The 16,962-nt window shown below is 50.0% G+C and overlaps 2 protein-coding genes across 6 annotated transcripts in view; one reads left to right on the forward strand and one right to left on the reverse strand.

Moving 5' to 3' along the window:
* The window catches only part of OSER1 (oxidative stress responsive serine rich 1), a 154,024-nt gene extending 143,003 nt beyond the window's left edge, over positions 1–11,021 (reverse strand). Inside the window, exon 1 of one of the 2 annotated variants that reach the window (XM_063959551.1) lies at positions 10,817–11,021. The gene's annotated coding sequence lies outside the window, so the exon portion shown is untranslated. The remainder of the gene's footprint in view (positions 1–10,816) is intronic. The other variant, XM_063959550.1, reaches the window with a different exon arrangement.
* Positions 11,022–11,066: 45 nt separating this feature from the next.
* The window catches only part of GDAP1L1 (ganglioside induced differentiation associated protein 1 like 1), a 349,133-nt gene continuing 343,237 nt past the window's right edge, over positions 11,067–16,962 (forward strand). Inside the window, exon 1 of one of the 4 annotated variants that reach the window (XM_063959546.1) lies at positions 11,067–11,162. The gene's annotated coding sequence lies outside the window, so the exon portion shown is untranslated. Of the gene's footprint in view, positions 11,163–12,019; positions 12,965–16,962 lie in introns of those variants that run through there. The other 3 variants (XM_063959544.1, XM_063959548.1, XM_063959547.1) reach the window with 3 other exon arrangements.

Here is a 16,962-nt window from a genome sequence, read left to right on the forward strand (position 1 = left end):
GGCGGCGCGGCTCCGGGACGAACCCCAGGGTGAGACCTGTGTTCAGACTCCCTCTGGAGCTAATGGTGTCCAGTAGCCTAAGAATCCAATCCATCCTGCACGCAAGTGAGTTGAAATTCTCTCCCCTAAGTCCCTCGATGCAGTGAGCCTGTTGCCAGCAGGACTCACTGAAAATAAAAAACCTAAAAACTTTTTCTAAGCAGCTCTTTAGGAGAGCCACCTAGATTGCACCCTGCTCGGACGGGCACAAAAACCTAACTGAGGCTTGGAGGAGGGTCATAGGGGGAGGAGCCAGTACACACCACCTAATCCTAAAGCTTTATTTTTGTGCCCTGTCTCCTGCGGAGCCGCTATTCCCCATGGTCCTGACGGAGTCCCCAGCATCCACTTAGGACGTTAGAGAAACATAGTTACATCAGCAGATGACACTGGAATAAGTATCAGGTGGCAGAAGACTGCTGGAGTTGATGCAGTTGAAGATTATTAAAGTAAGAAAGGATAAGCACATGAGGGAAGAGGGCCCTGCTCGTGAGAGCTTACATTCTAAAGGGGAGGGGTAGACAGACAGGGGTGACACAGATAGGGTACATGGAGAGTGTAGAACAGAGGGTTAGGATGAGATTTGGCTGGGTTTGGTGAAGAAAATAAGAATTTACTTACCGATAATTCTATTTCTCGGAGTCCGTAGTGGATGCTGGGGTTCCTGAAAGGACCATGGGGAATAGCGGCTCCGCAGGAGACAGGGCACAAAAGTAAAGCTTTCCGATCAGGTGGTGTGCACTGGCTCCTCCCCCTATGACCCTCCTCCAAGCCAGTTAGGTACTGTGCCCGGACGAGCGTACACAATAAGGGAGGAATTTTGAATCCCGGGTAAGACTCATACCAGCCACACCAATCACACCGTACAACTTGTGATCTAAACCCAGTTAACAGTATGATAACAGCGGAGCCTCTGAAAAGATGGCTCACAACAATAATAACCCGATTTTTTAACTATGTACAAGTATTGCAGATAATCCGCACTTGGGATGGGCGCCCAGCATCCACTACGGACTCCGAGAAATAGAATTATCGGTAAGTAAATTCTTATTTTCTCTATCGTCCTAGTGGATGCTGGGGTTCCTGAAAGGACCATGGGGATTATACCAAAGCTCCCAAACGGGCGGGAGAGTGCGGATGACTCTGCAGCACCGAATGAAAGAACTCCAGGTCCTCCTTAGCCAGGGTATCAAATTTGTAGGATTTTACAAACGTGTTTGCCCCTGACTAAATAACCGCTCGGCAAAGTTGTAAAGCCGAGACCCCTCGGGCAGCCGCCCAAGATGAGCCCACCTTCCTTGTGGAATGGGCATTTACATATTTTGGCTGTGGCAGGCCTGCCACAGAATGTGCAAGCTGAATTGTATTACACATCCAACTAGCAATAGTCTGCTTAAAAGCAAGAGCACCCAGTTTGTTGGGTGCATACAGGATAACAGCAAGTCAGTTTTCCTGACTCCAGCCGTCCTGGAACCTATATTTTCAGGGCCCTGACAACATCTAGCAACTTGGAGTCCTCCAAGTCCCTAGTAGGTGCAAGGCACCACAATAAGCTGGTTCAGGTGAAACACTGACACCACCTTAGGGAGAGAACTGGGGACGAGTCCGCAGCTCTGCCCTGTCCGAATGGACAAACAAATATGGGCTTTTTTGAGAAAAAAACCACCAATTTGACACTCGCCTGGTCCAGGCCAGGGCCAAGAACATGGTCACTTTTCATATGAGATGCTTCAAATCCACAGATTTGACTGGTTTTAAACCCATGTGATTTGAAGAATCCCAGAACTACGTTGAGATCCCACAGTGCCACTGGAGGCACAAAAGAGGGTTGTATATGCAATACTCCCTTGACAAAGTTCTGGACTTCAGGAACTGAAGCCAATTCTTTCTGGAAGAAAATTGACAGGGCCGAAATTTGAACCTTAATGGACCCCAATTTGAGGCCCATAGACACTCCTGTTTGCAGGAATCGACCGAGTTGAAATTTCTTTGTGGGGCCTTCCTGGCCTCACACCACGCAACATATTTTCGCCACATGTGGTGATAATGTTGTGCGGTCACCTCCTTTCTGGCTTTGACCAGGGTAGGAATGACCTCTTCCGGAATGCCTTTTTCCCTTAGGATCCGGCGTTCCACCGCCATGCCAACAAACGCAGCTGCGGTAAGTCTTGGAACAGACATGGTACTTGCTGAAGCAAGTCCCTTCTTAGCGGCAGAGGCCATAAGACCTCTGTAAACATCTCTTGAAGTTCCGGGTACCAAGTCCTTCTTGGCCAATCCGGAGCCATGAGTATAGTTCTTACTCCTCTACGTCTTATAATTCTCAGCACCTTAGGTATGAGAAGCAGAGGAGGGAACACATACACCGACTGGTACACCCACGGTGTTACCAGAACGTCCACAGCTATTGCCTGAGGGTCTCTTGACCTGGCGCAATACCTGTCCCGTTTTTTGTTCAGACGGGACGCCATCATGTCCACCTTTGGTATTTCCCAACGGTTTACAATCATGTGGAAAAAACTTCCCGATGAAGTTTCCACTCTCCCGGGTGGAGGTCGTGCCTGCTGAGGAAGTCTGCTTCCCAGTTTCCATTCCCGGGATGAAACACTGCGGACAGTGCTATCACATGATTTTCCGCCCAGCGAAAAGTCCTTGCAGTTTTTGCCATTGCCCTCCTGCTTCTTGTGTCGCCCTGTCTGTTTACGTGGGCGACTGCCGTGATGTTTTTCCCACTGGATCAATACCGGCTGACCTTGAAGCAGAGGTCTTGCTAAGCTTAGAGCATTATAAATTTACCCTTAGCTCCAGTATATTTATGTGGAGAAAAGTCTCCAGACTTGATCACACTCCCTGGAAATGTTTTCCTTGTGTGACTGCTCCCCAGCCTCTCGGGCTGGGCTCCGTGGTCACCAGCATCCAATCCTGAATGCCGAATCTGCGGCCCTCTAGAAGATGAGCACTCTATAACCACCACAGGAGAGACACCCTTGTCCTTGGATATAGGGTTATCCGCTGATGCATCTGAAGATGCGATCCGGACCATTTGTCCAGCAGATACCACTGAAAAGTTCTTGCGTGAAATCTGCCGAATGGAATTGCTTCGTAGGAAGCCACCATTTTCTACCAGGACCCTTGTGCAATGATGCACTGTTTTTAGGAGGTTCCTGACTAGCTCGGATAACTCCCTGGCTTTCTCTTTCGGGAGAAACACCTTTTTCTGGACTGTGTCCAGAATCATCCCTAGGCACAGCAGACGTGTCGTCGGGATCAGCTGCGATTTTGGAATATTTAGAATCCACCCGTGCTGTTGTAGCAGTATCCGAGATAGTGCTACTCCTACCTCCAACTGTTCCCTGGACTATGCCCTTATCAGGAGATCGTCCAAGTAAGGGATAATTAAGACGCCTTTTCTTCGAAGAAGAATCATCATTTCGGCCATTACCTTAGTAAAGACCCGGGGTGCCGTGGACAATCCAAACGGCAGCGTCTGAAACTGATAGTGACAGTTCTGCACCACGAACCTGAGGTACCCTTAGTGAGAAGGGCAAATTTTGGGACATAGAGGTAAGCATCCCTGATGTCCCGGGACACTATATAGTCCCCTTCTTCCTGTTCGTTATCACTGCTCTGAGTGACTCCATCTTGATTTGAACCTTTGTAAGTGTTCAAAAATTTTTTAGATTTAGAATAAGTCTCACCTAGCCTTCTGGCTTCAGTACCACAATATAGTGTGGAATAATACCCCTTTTCTTGTAGTAGGAGGGGTAATTTAATTATCACCTGCTGGGAATACAGCTTGTGAATTTTTTCCCATACTGCCTCCTTGTCGGAGGGAGACCTTGGTAAAGCAGACTTCAGGAGCCTGCGAAGGGGAAACGTCTCGACATTCCAATCTGTACCCCTGGGATACTACTTGTAGGATCCAGGGGTCCTGTACGGTCTCAGCGCCATGCTGAGAACTTGTCAGAAGCGGTGGAACGCTTCTGTTCCTGGGAATGGGCTGCCTGCTGCAGTCTTCTTCCCTTTCCTCTATCCCTGGGCAGATATGATCTTATAGGGACGAAAGGACTGAGGCTGAAAAGACGGTGTCTTTTTCTGCAGAGATGTGACTTAGGGTAAAAACGGTGGATTTTCCAGCAGTTGCCGTGGCCACCAGGTCCGATGGACCGACCCCAAATAACTCCTCTTCCTTTATACGGCAATACACCTTTGTGCCGTTTGGAATCTGCATCACCTGACCCCTGTCGTGTCCATAACATCTTCTGGCAGTTATGGACAGCGCATTTACTCTTGATGCCAGAGTGCAAATATCCCTCTGTGCATCTCGCATATATAGAAATGCATCCTTTAAATGCTCTATAGTCAATAAAATACTGTCCCTGTCAAGGGTATCAATATTTTTAGTCAGGGAATCCGACCAAGCCACCCCAGCTCTGCACATCCAGGCTGAGGCGATCGCTGGTCGCAGTATAACACCAGTATGTGTGTATATACTTTTTATGATATTTTCCAGCCTCCTGTCAGCTGGTCCTTGAGGACGGCCCTATCTATAGACGGTACCGCCACTTGTTTTGATAAGCGTGTGAGCGCCTTATCCACCCTAAGGGGTGTTTCCCAACGCGCCCTAACTTCTGGCGGGAAAGGGTATACCGCCCATAATTTTCTATCGGGGGGAACCCACGCATCATCACACACTTTATTTAATTTATCTGATTCAGGAAAAACTATGGTAGTTTTTTCACATCCCACATAATACCCTCTTTTGTGGTACTTGTAGTATCAGAAATATGTAACACCTCCTTCATTGCCTTTAACGTGTGGCCCTAATAAGGAATACGTTTGTTTATTCACCGTCGACACTGGATTCAGTGTCCCTGTCTGTGTCGACCGACTAAAGTAAACGGGCGTTTTAAAACCCCTGACGGTGTTTTTGAGACGTCTGGACCGGTACTAATTGTTTGTCGGCCGTCTCATGTCGTCAACCGACCTTGCAGCGTGTTGACATTATCACGTAATTCCCTAAATAAGCCATCCATTCCGGTGTCGACTCCCTAGAGAGTGACATCACCATTACAGGCAATTGCTCCGCCTCCTCACCAACATCGTCCTCCTACATGTCGACACACACGTACCGACACACAGCACACACACAGGGAATGCTCTGATAGAGGACAGGACCCACTAGCCCTTTGGAGAGACAGAGGGAGAGTTTGCCAGCACACACCAAAAACGCTATAATTATATAGGGACAACCTTATATAAGTGTTTTCCCTTATAGCATCTTTTTTATATATTTCTAACGCCAAATTAGTGCCCCCCCTCTCTGTTTTAACCCTGTTTCTGTAGTGCAGTGCAGGGGAGAGCCTGGGAGCCTTCCCTCCAGCCTTTCTGTGAGGGAAAATGGCGCTGTGTGCTGAGGAGATAGGCCCCGCCCCTTTTTCGGCGGCCTCGTCTCCCGCTCTTAACGGATTCTGGCAGGGGTTAAATATCTCCATATAGCCTCCGGAGGCTATATGTGAGGTATTTTTAGCCAAAATAGGTTTTCATTTGCCTCCCAGGGCGCCCCCCTCCCAGCGCCCTGCACCCTCAGTGACTGCCGTGTGAAGTGTGCTGAGAGGAAAATGGCGCACAGCTGCAGTGCTGTGCGCTACCTTTAGAAGACTGAGGAGTCTTCTGCCGCCGATTCTGGACCTCTTCTTATTTCAGCATCTGCAAGGGGGCCGGCGGCAAGGCTCCGGTGACCATCCAGGCTGTACCTGTGATCGTCCCTCTGGAGCTGATGTCCAGTAGCCAAGAAGCCAATCCATCCTGCACGCAGGTGAGTTCACTTCTTCTCCCCTAAGTCCCTCGTTGCAGTGATCCTGTTGCCAGCAGGACTCACTGTAAAATAAAAAACCTAAGCTAAACTTTTCTAAGCAGCTCTTTAGGAGAGCCACCTAGATTGCACCCTTCTCGGCCGGGCACAAAAATCTAACTGGCTTGGAGGAGGGTCATAGGGGGAGGAGCCAGTGCACACCACCTGATCGGAAAGCTTTACTTTTGTGCCCTGTCTCCTGCGGAGCCGCTATTCCCCATGGTCCTTTCAGGAACCCCAGCATCCACTAGGACGATAGAGAAATGGGTCTTGAGAGCCCGTTTGAAGTTTTGTAGAGAGGTGGAGAGTCTGAGGGGGAGAGGTAGGGAATTCCAGAGAAGTGGTGCAGCACGTGAAAAATCTTGGGAGGTAGGAGTGGGAGGAGGTGATCCGTAGGCAGGAAAGTCGTCGTGCATTAGCAGAGCGAAGAGGACGTGTGGGAATGTAAAGGGAGATAAGACCAGAGATGTAGATGGGAGAGGAGTGGGTGAGGGCTTTGTAAGAGAGTGTGAGAAGCTTGAAATGGATTCTAAAAGGGAAGGGCAGCCAGTGAAGGTCTAGTAAGAGAGGAGAGGTAGACGTAGTGCGTTTGGTGAGGAAAATGAGCCGGGCAGCAGCATTAAGAATAGATTGGAGTGGAGAGAGGTGTTTGTCAGGAATGCCAGTCAGGAGGAGATTACAGTAATCCAGTCTGGAGATGACCAGTGAGTGGATAAGAGTCTTAGTAGCATCCTGGGTCAGAAAGGGTCTGATCCTGGAAATATTTTTTAGATGAAAACGGCAGGTTTGTGAGAGGTGCTGAATGTGTGGTTTGAAGGAGAGGGAGGAGTCAAGGATTACTCCAAGACAGCGCACTTGGGGGCTAGAGGAGATAGTAGTGCCATCAATAGATAATGATAGTCTTTGCGAACATATTCCATGGTGGCTCTGTTGGTGGTTGAACCAACTCCTGTTTTTTACTTCGCACACAAGCCCTCATAAGTGACTAATTGAAACACATCAATTAACCCTGTCTTACAAGATAAGCATATTAGGGATGTAGGAGTGCTTGATAAATTCTCCACGCCACTTTTGCCGTTCACAGACATGGTAATAATCTGTTAATGACTACACAATTTGTGACTGAAAATCACCTATATGAGTATATAGAAGTGAGATCAATCTGACCGCAGCGCACCTGAATTGAGGGTGATAACAGGACTGACATTACACAGAAAAGTCAGCACTCATACTAGCAATCACACATGTTAAAGCATTAGACATTGTCATATGAGAATACAACCTCCATTACAACTTATAAATAAGTAGGAAAAATTGTACTTCTGTTTTTAACTGGTTCTTTTTCAACATAACATGCAGAAAACACAGTAATATACAGATCTCATATGCAATATGTACTAAAAATTAACAATTCATACTAACAAGTAGAGAGAATTTTTAGTACTGTATACCCTTCCTCTGGACAGCGGGATACAGGGAGACTCACCACACTTCCATATCCAAGCAAATGAGCTCGTAAGACGCTGAGTGGATTCAGACGCTACTGAAGTACACTACCGCTCCTGATAACTGATACCGGACACGAACGCTCAGCGACTTCCACGTATATGCAGACGCTAAGGCCTGCGACTCGGTCTAGGCGGGATCTCTAGTGTACACAACTGCAGCGTCTATGCTGCGACCGAGTACCCTCGTGGTAGCGTCTGAGCCAGAAGTGAGGTCATTCAGCTCATGAAACTAGACGCGCGCGGAAACTGGCCATGAACTCGGAGGGGCGGCCAGGAGAGCGTCTGAATCCCCCTGTTGACTTAAACCCTAAGGATCGCGGCCTCTACCTAGTCCTGGCGCCTATGATCCCTAGAGCGTAGCACTGTCGCACTCGAGATGTTCGGCGCATCAACACACTGTTTGTAGTCTCCACCAAATCAGTGTAGCTGTGTCCGGACCCCCCTAGTAAGAGGAAATCCATAGACTTACCGTCCCCCCATGCTCCGGCCACAGCCTGGTTACGTCTGCTGGACCTGCTAGAACATCAGACACAGACGCCCGTCGAGACAGCACTATTACCGCGAAGGTAAGCGTTGTTGCAACCCGGTGGGGAGTTGTTGGAGCAACTTTTTCCAGTATGCGTTTAAGACGCTGTTAAGAAAAGTTGCTCAAAAAAAGTAAGTCTACAAAAATCAAATAATAAAAAGCTTGAGGCTGCTTTATTCATAGCAGCCCAGTGACCATGCGGCTTCCTGCGGCACCAAGCAAAAAACTGATCTGCCCGAGTCAGTGGGCGGGACTATATGGTGAGGCCCCGATGCATCCTGGGACGCCAGAAAGCTCGTGACCGTGTTGGTGCCATTTCCGCTGTCACTCAACCATATCCCAATGTTATCCTGTGGATAATCCTGTGGACCCAGCCAGAGAAACAATACTCCAACACATTTACTTCTATTGCTGCTTTTCAAGCAGTTAAATTGTCAACATCTTATTGCCGGTGTTGCCAAGCACCCTGCACCTAGGGTAGTGTTCACTCTAGGTACAGGGTACTGATCAGTGTGGAGGCCATATTTACATTTTGCGATACATTAATGTGATGTATTGCTAAGGCTACAGTAGCTGTAGTGATACTTCACATCTAAAATTTGGTCCTCCAAAACATAAATATGGCCTCCTCACTGATCAGCACCCTGCACCTAGAGTGAACACTATGGGGCCCTACTCACTGACCGACCCGCCGCCGAGCTGCCCGACGGCGGATACGGCCGACGAGCGACCCGGCGGCGGGGGGGCAGTGACGGGGGGAGTGAAGTTTCTTCACTCCCCCCGTCACGCGGCTGTATTGAAGTGCAGGCAAATATGGACGAGATCGTCCATATTGGCCTGCATGCACAGCCGACGGGAGACCAGCGATGAACGAGCGCGGGGCCGCGCATCGTTCATCCCAGGAGTCTCCACACTGAAAGATATGAACGAGTTCTCGTTAATTTATGAACGAGATCGTTCATATCTTTCAAAAAAATCGGCCAGTGTGTAGGGCCCTTAATTCATTCACAACATATGGCTACCCTCTAACCATCACATGCTATATTCATCTTAAACCCAACCGCGCTTTCACACTGCAGACTAACCGTGTCAGTCCTAGGTTCGACACTGGGTTTGGTGACCAGGGTTGCAACCACAGTCCCTTTCACACCAAACCAGGACGCAGGTTGCCCCGGCAATATCCTGTGTCAGAGACCACAGCCTACTCCGTAAACGCTTAACCACTACACACAACCACCATTTCACAACACAGTTCAACCAATCCACATTCCTCATCTCAGAAAAAGCTTTTAACCCTTCCACAATGACCCCATCTGACCACCAGTTACACCTTACAAAAAGATCCATGTACAGAATACCCACTCTCACCACGTTACAACTCGCAGTTGTACACTTGATAAAACACCCATTCTTACACTATCCACTACATCTCTTCTTGAGTATCCAATTATATTTCTAGTCGTCCCCCCCATCTTAACAGGTGTGATCAGTCAGTACTATAATGCAGTGCGCTAACAGAGTCACAGGAGGCCCAGTAAATGCTAGCCCTCTTAGTATGAGGCCGTGCTTTGGTGAGAACAACACACACCTTATCACCCACCCCACAGGTCCTAACGTCTTGCCCAACCCCACCAGCCCTTACCGCCTGGCCACCCCCAGGCCCTTACCGCCTGGCCACCCCGCAGGCCCTTACCGCCTGGCCACCCCGCAGGCCCTTACCGCCTGGCCACCCCGCAGGCCCTTACCGCCTGGCCACCCCGCAGGCCCTTACCGCCTGGCCACCCCGCAGGCCCTAACCGCCTGGCCACCCCGCAGGCCCTAACCGCCTGGCCACCCCGCAGGCCCTAACCGCCTGGCCACCCCGCAGGCCCTAACCGCCTGGCCACCCCGCAGGCCCTTACCGCCTGGCCACCCCGCAGGCCCTTACCGCCTGACCACCCCGCATGCCCTTACCGCCAGGCCCTTACCGTCTGGCCACCCCGCAGGCCCTTACCGTCTGGCCACCCCGCAGGCCCTTACCGTCTGGCCACCCCGCAGGCCCTTACCGTCTGGCCACCCCGCAGGCCCTTACCGTCTGGCCACCCCGCAGGCCCTTACCGTCTGGCCACCCCGCAGGCCCTTACCGTCTGGCCACCCCGCAGGCCCTTACCGCCTGGCCACCCCGCAGGCCCTTACCGCCTGGCCACTCCGCAGGCCCTTACCGCCTGGCCACTCCGCAGGCCCTTACCGCCTGACCACCCCGCAGGCCCTTACCGCCTGACCACCCCGCAGGCCCTTACCGCCTGACCACCCCGCAGGCCCTTACCGCCTGACCACCCCGCAGGCCCTTACCGCTAGGCCCATACCGTCTGGCCACCCCGCAGGCCCTTACCGTCTGGCCACCCCGCAGGCCCTTACCGTCTGGCCACCCCGCAGGCCCTTACCGTCTGGCCACCCCGCAGGCCCTTACCGTCTGGCCACCCCGCAGGCCCTTACCGTCTGGCCACCCCGCAGGCCCTTACCGTCTGGCCACCCCGCAGGCCCTTACCGCCTGGCCACCCCGCAGGCCCTTACCGCCTGGCCACTCCGCAGGCCCTTACCACCTGGCCACCCCACAGGCACTACTGCCTGGCCCACCACACAGCCCTTACCGTCTTGCCCACCTTAGTCAGAACAAAAAGAAAGGCTCCCCCTAGGTCATCAACATCTATTATAACCTCTGTAAAACTATTTGAAAAAACCTCCACTACACCCTCCTCCCGTGTCTCCACGGAAATGTGAAGGTATGGGCTTCTTTCCACCCAGCATACAGGTCTGATCAGTCACACCCATAGAACTGTGGGGTAACATAAACACAGCCCGCTCAGGGAATGTGGAGCTTCGAAACCTGCCACCAGTGTGTCTTCTTACCATGGAGGCCGTGTCCTGGCAGGCACCGGGAGTAGAGTACACACCAGCCTCGGGGTAACACCGTAACACTCGTCGTTTGCGTACAGCACTCGGCGGTGACTCTGCAGCCCCGCTTCGGGTGACGTCACCCACCACCGCTATAGAGACGTGAGAAAACACGGGCTAGAGCGTCCAACCTCTGCAGCGCGTGGGAGCTGCGTCACATGATCAGCTTGCGTGTCACGTGCGGCCCTGCGGTGGAACGCAGCGTAGGCTGGCCGCCATATTGTTGTTTATTTTCTTCTGGTCTTTCGTAATCGAGCGCCGATAAGTTATAACAAGATATATCCGTAGCCAAGCTTTGGCGGTAGGTCAGTTATTACGCAGCTCTAGGATTGAATTTAGTTGATGTAATGTGACATTTACTTTGGAAATGAAAATCAGGCACACGTTCTTCACCACATGTCTGCAATAATATGGTACACGTTTCACATATATGTAATCCAGCAACTAAAATACCCGTGTGTCGCAATCACGGTGCATATTTGAGTGTTGCTTTTTTCCCCATACATGTAAGGTTTATACTGATTCAAAACTATGGCCCTCATTCCGAGTTGGTCGCTAGCTGCTTTCGTTCGCAGCACGGCGATCAGGTGAAAAAGCGGCATTTCTGCGCATGCGTACAGGCCGCAGTACTCACACGCAAAGTACTTTCACACAAAACTGCAGTTTTACACAAGGGTGAGCGACGCTTTTCTGTCGCTGTGTTGATCGGTGAGTAATTGACAGGAAGTGGGTGTTTCTGGGTGGTAACTGACCGTTTTCCGGGAGTGTGCTAAAAAACGCAGGCGTGCCGGGTGAAACGGGGGAGGGGCTGGCCGAACGCAGAGCGTGTTTGTGACGTCAAACCAGGAACGAAACTGACTGAAGTGATCGCAAGGTAGGAGTAAGTCTTGAGCCACTCTGAAACTGCATGAAATTTTTTAGTAGCAGAACTGCAAATCTTTCGTTCGCACTTCTGCTAAGCTAAGATACACTCCCAGAGGGCGGCGGCCTAGCGTGTGCACTGCTGCTAAAAGCACCTAGCGAGCGATCAACTCGGAATGAGGGCCACAGTACTAAGCAGTGAAAAGTGCGGAGAAGTGACCCAGTGGAGAAGTTGTCCATGGCAACCAAAAAGCTGCTCTGTATAATTTTATAGTATCCAAAATGTTACTTCAATGCTGATTGGTTGCCATGGGCAACTTCTCCACTCTTTTCATTGCTTATTACATCTCCTTATAAGAGAGTATCACAGAAAGCCTCATATAGTAAAGGAAGTCCCGGGATGCGGTTATGTGACCGGCTCCGGAATCCCGCCCGGTGGAAAGCCCAACAGTCAGAATGCCGACTGACAGGGACTATTCCCACTCGTGTGTGTCCACAACACCCATAGAGTGGGAATAGAACCTGTGGCGAGCCACCGAGCCTGCTGCATGGCGAGCGCAGCACACCTGCAAGGGGCTTCGTTGCGCTCGCCCTCCCCTCCAGCAATCTAAACATCCGTATCCCGGATGGATATCCTCTGACTCTGAGAGAGTATTGAATTTCTGTAACATCGTATATGCTATGGCTGTATCTTACAACCGACAGAATTGCACAAAACGCTATTCCATTCTCCGTCTCTCCTGGATTGAGCCCACTGTCTTCAAGCTCAGCCCTCTGCCAGCTATTCAACACAGACTGGTAAGGACCAGTGGGAATTAGCAGACACAAATTAGGAGGTGTTGCAGCAGCAGCGTGTCCCTGCATACACAGAAGTAGGCAGTTTTCAGTAGCCAATGGTAGGAGGCTGAGTAGAAGTAAGCGGTTCCAGGTGACGATTGTAGGAGCCTGGTGATGACAGCACCTAACCCGCCCACTGCTCAGTGGGTGGAGTTAAAAACAAGTGATTACTGACCTTTGATAAAGCTGCCAAACGCCAGCGAAACGCGTAAGGGAACCAGCCCTGACCCAGACACCCTAAAGCCACCTTCAGGATACCATTGCAGTTATCACCATCTTGGATATTCTTCAATCTATGGACGTGGAAAAGTAACAGAGGGAAAACCACCAAACATCTGCGTAGGATCGGAGACAGCCTCTGGACCTTCGCTAGGTGGGATACCCGGCAAATCCACTGTAATACTGGTAATTATACCACAAGATTGGACTGATCTGCATATTTAAAACTAAGGATCCTGTTGATATTGTGACCGGTCACAGGGACATTACTGATCTTAAGTGGTGTGCACATTTACTGTCGGTGGTCAGAGACTGGCTATAGAGGCTCTATTTTTCATGGCTCACAATTATGAAAGTTTTATATATATTTGTTGAATAATAATAAAACGTATGTGATTTATTTTAAGGAAACACCTGATTTTTAGATTCTTTATTAGCGCTGTTTTTATGTTTCATATGTGGTAAGAAGGAATCCCCTATTAGCCCAGGTCCAGTGGGATCAAACAGAATTGTGATTGGTGCAGCAAGGTGCATCTGGTCTGAAAGGTAAACCTCAAAGCACCCTAAACAGTCCAGGTTATAAGGCTATCTATGCTTGGACACATATGGTGTAATCAAGTTGATGTACTAATTAAGTCACCTGTGCTTAAGCATGGATATCCTTAAAACCTGGACTGTTAGGGTGACTTGAGGACTGAGTTTGGGAACCACTGACAAACAATTGGTGACTAAAATGGAAAAGTTTAACTTCATGAAATGATAGTTTTAAAGTGCTTGGATATTTGTCTTTCCATGTGTTATTTTCTCTAACGTCCTAGTGGATGCTGGGGACTCCGTCAGGACCATGGGGAACAGCGGCTCCGCAGGAGACAGGGCACAAAAAGTAAGCCTTTAGGATCACATGGTGTGCACTGGCTCCTCCCCCCATGACCCTCCTCCAAGCCCCAGTTAGGTTTTTGTGCCCGTCCGAGCAGGGTGCAATCTAGGTGGCTCTCATAAAGAGCTGCTTAGAAAAAGTTTTTTAGGTTTCTTATTTTCAGTGAGTCCTGCTGGCAACAGGCTCACTGCTACAAGGTACCCCTCCTACAACAGGGAAAGGGGTATTATTCCACACTATTTGTGGTACCGAAGCCGGACGGTTCGGTAAGACCTATTCTAAATCTGAAATCCTTGAACCTGTACATACAGAAATTCAAGTTCAAGATGGAGTCACTCAGAGCAGTGATAGCGAATCTGGAAGAAGGGGACTTCATGGTGTCCCTGGACATAAAAGATGCTTATCTGCATGTCCCAATTTACCCTTCACACCAAGGGTATCTCAGGTTCGTGATACAAAACTGTCATTATCAGTTTCAAACGCTGCCGTTTGGTTTGTCCACGGCACCTCGGGTCTTTACCAAGGTAATGGCCGAAATGATGGTTCTTCTACGAAGAAAAGGCGTATTAATTATCCCTTACTTGGACGATCTCCTGATAAGGGCAAGGTCTAGAGAACAGCTGGAAGTCGGAGTAGCACTAACCCAAGTAGTGCTTCAACAACACGGGTGGATTCTGAATCTTCCAAAATCTCAATTGACCCCGACGACACGTCTGCTGTTCCTGGGAATGATTCTGGACACTGTTCAGAAAAAGGTGTTTCTCCCGGAGGAGAAAGCAAGGGAGTTATCCGAACTTGTCAGGAACCTCCTAAAACCAGGAAATGTGTCAGTACATCAATGCACAAGAGTCCTGGGAAAGATGGTGGCTTCTGACGAAGCAATTCCATTCGGCAGATTCCACGCACGAATATTTCAGTGGGATCTGCTGGACAAATGGTCCGGATCGCATCTGCACATGCATCAGCGGATAACACTGTCACCAAGAACAAGGGTGTCTCTTCTGTGGTGGTTGCACAGTGCCCATCTGTTAGAGGGCCGCAGATTCGGCATACAGGACTGGGTCCTGGTGACTACGGATGCCAGCCTACGAGGCTGGGGAGCAGTCACACAGGGAAGAAACTTCCAGGGCGTGTGGTCGAACCTGGAGACGTCTCTTCACATAAATATACTGGAGCTAAGAGCGATTTACAATGCTCTAAGCCTGGCAAAACCGCTGCTTCAGGGTCAGCCGGTGTTGATCCAGTCGGACAACATCACGGCAGTCGCCCACGTAAAAAGACAGGGCGGCACGAGAAGCAGAAGAGCAATGACAGAAGCTGCAAGGATTCTTCGCTGGGCGGAAAATCATGTCATAGCACTGTCAGCAGTGTTCATTCCGGGAGTGGACAACTGGGAAGCAGACTTCCTCAGCAGACACGACCTCCACCCGGGAGAGTGGGGACTTCATCCAGAAGTCTTCCACATGATTGTGAACCGTTGGGAAAAACCAAAGGTGGACATGATGGCGTCCCGCCTCAACAAGAAACTGGACAGATATTGCGCCAGGTCAAGAGACCCTCAGGCAATAGCTGTGGACGCTCTGGTAACACCGTGGGTGTACCAGTCCGTGTATGTGTTTCCTCCTCTGCCTCTCATACCAAAGGTACTGAGAATTATACGGCTACGGGGAGTAAGAACAATACTCGTGGCTCCGGATTGGCCGAGAAGGACTTGGTACCCGGAACTTCAAGAGATGCTCACGGAAGAGCCGTGGCCTCTACCGTTAAGAAGGGATCTGCTTCAGCAGGTACCTTGTATGTTCCAAGACTTACCGCGACTGCGTTTGACGGCATGGCGGTTGAACGCCGGATTCTAAAAGAAAAGGGCATTCCAGAGGAAGTTATTCCTACCTTGATTAAAGCCAGGAAGGAAGTGACCGCACAACATTATCACCGCATTTGGAGAAAATATGTTGCGTGGTGTGAGGCCAAGAAGGCCCCAACGGAGGAATTTCAGTTGGGTTGATTCCTACATTTCCTGCAGGCAGGATTGTCTATGGGCCTCAAATTGGGGTCTATTAAGGTTCAAATTTCGGCCTTATCGATTTTCTTCCAGAAAGAATTGGCTTCAGTGCCTGAAGTACAAACCTTTGTCAAAGGTTTACTACATATACAGCCCCCGATTGTGCCTCCAGTGGCACCGTGGGATCTCAACGTAGTTTTGGATTTTCTCAAATCCCATTGGTTTGAGCCGCTCAAATCGGTAGATTTGAAGTATCTTACATGGAAAGTAACCATGCTACTGGCCCTGGCTTCAGCCAGGAGAGTATCAGAGTTGGCGGCTTTATCGTACAAAAGCCCATATCTGATTTTCCATTCGGACAGGGCAGAACTGCGGACGCGTCCTCAGTTTCTGCCTAAGGTGGTTTCGGCTTTTCACTTGAACCAGCCTATTGTGGTGCCTGCTGCTACTAGCGACTTGGAGGACTCCAAGTTGCTGGACGTTGTCAGAGCATTGAAAATATATATTTCAAGGACGGCTGGAGTCAGAAAATCTGACTCGCTGTTTATCCTGTATGCACCCAACAAGATGGGTGCTCCTGCGTCTAAGCAGACGATTGCTCGTTGGATCTGTAGCACAATCCAACTTGCACATTCTGTGGCAGGCCTGCCACAGCCTAAATCTGTAAATGCCCACTCCACAAGGAAGGTGGGCTCATCTTGGGCGGCTGCCCGAGGGGTCTCGGCATTACAACTTTGCCGAGCAGCTACGTGGTCAGGGGAGAACACGTTTGTAAAATTTTACAAATTTGATACTCTGGCTAAGGAGGACCTGGAGTTCTCTCATTCGGTGCTGCAGAGTCATCCGCACTCTCCCGCCCGTTTGGGAGCTTTGGTATAATCCCCATGGTCCTGACGGAGTCCCCAGCATCCACTAGGACGTTAGAGAAAATAAGAATTTACTTACCGATAATTCTATTTCTCATAGTCCGTAGTGGATGCTGGGCGCCCATCCCAAGTGCGGATTGTCTGCAATACTTGTACATAGTTATTGTTACAAAAATCGGGTTATTATTGTTGTGAGCCATCTTTTCAGAGGCTTCTTCGTTGTTATCATACTGTTAACTGGGTTCAAATCACAAGTTGTACGGTGTGATTGGTGTGGCTGGTATGAGTCTTACCCGGGATTCAAGATCCTTCCTTATTGTGTACGCTCGTCCGGGCACAGTACCTAACTGGGGCTTGGAGGAGGGTCATGGGGGGAGGAGCCAGTGCACACCATGTGATCCTAAAGGCTTACTTTTTGTGCCCTGTCTCCTGCGGAGCC

Source organism: Pseudophryne corroboree, chromosome 3, assembly GCF_028390025.1.
Source record: "Pseudophryne corroboree isolate aPseCor3 chromosome 3, aPseCor3.hap2, whole genome shotgun sequence".
NCBI classification, from domain to species: domain Eukaryota; kingdom Metazoa; phylum Chordata; class Amphibia; order Anura; family Myobatrachidae; genus Pseudophryne; species Pseudophryne corroboree.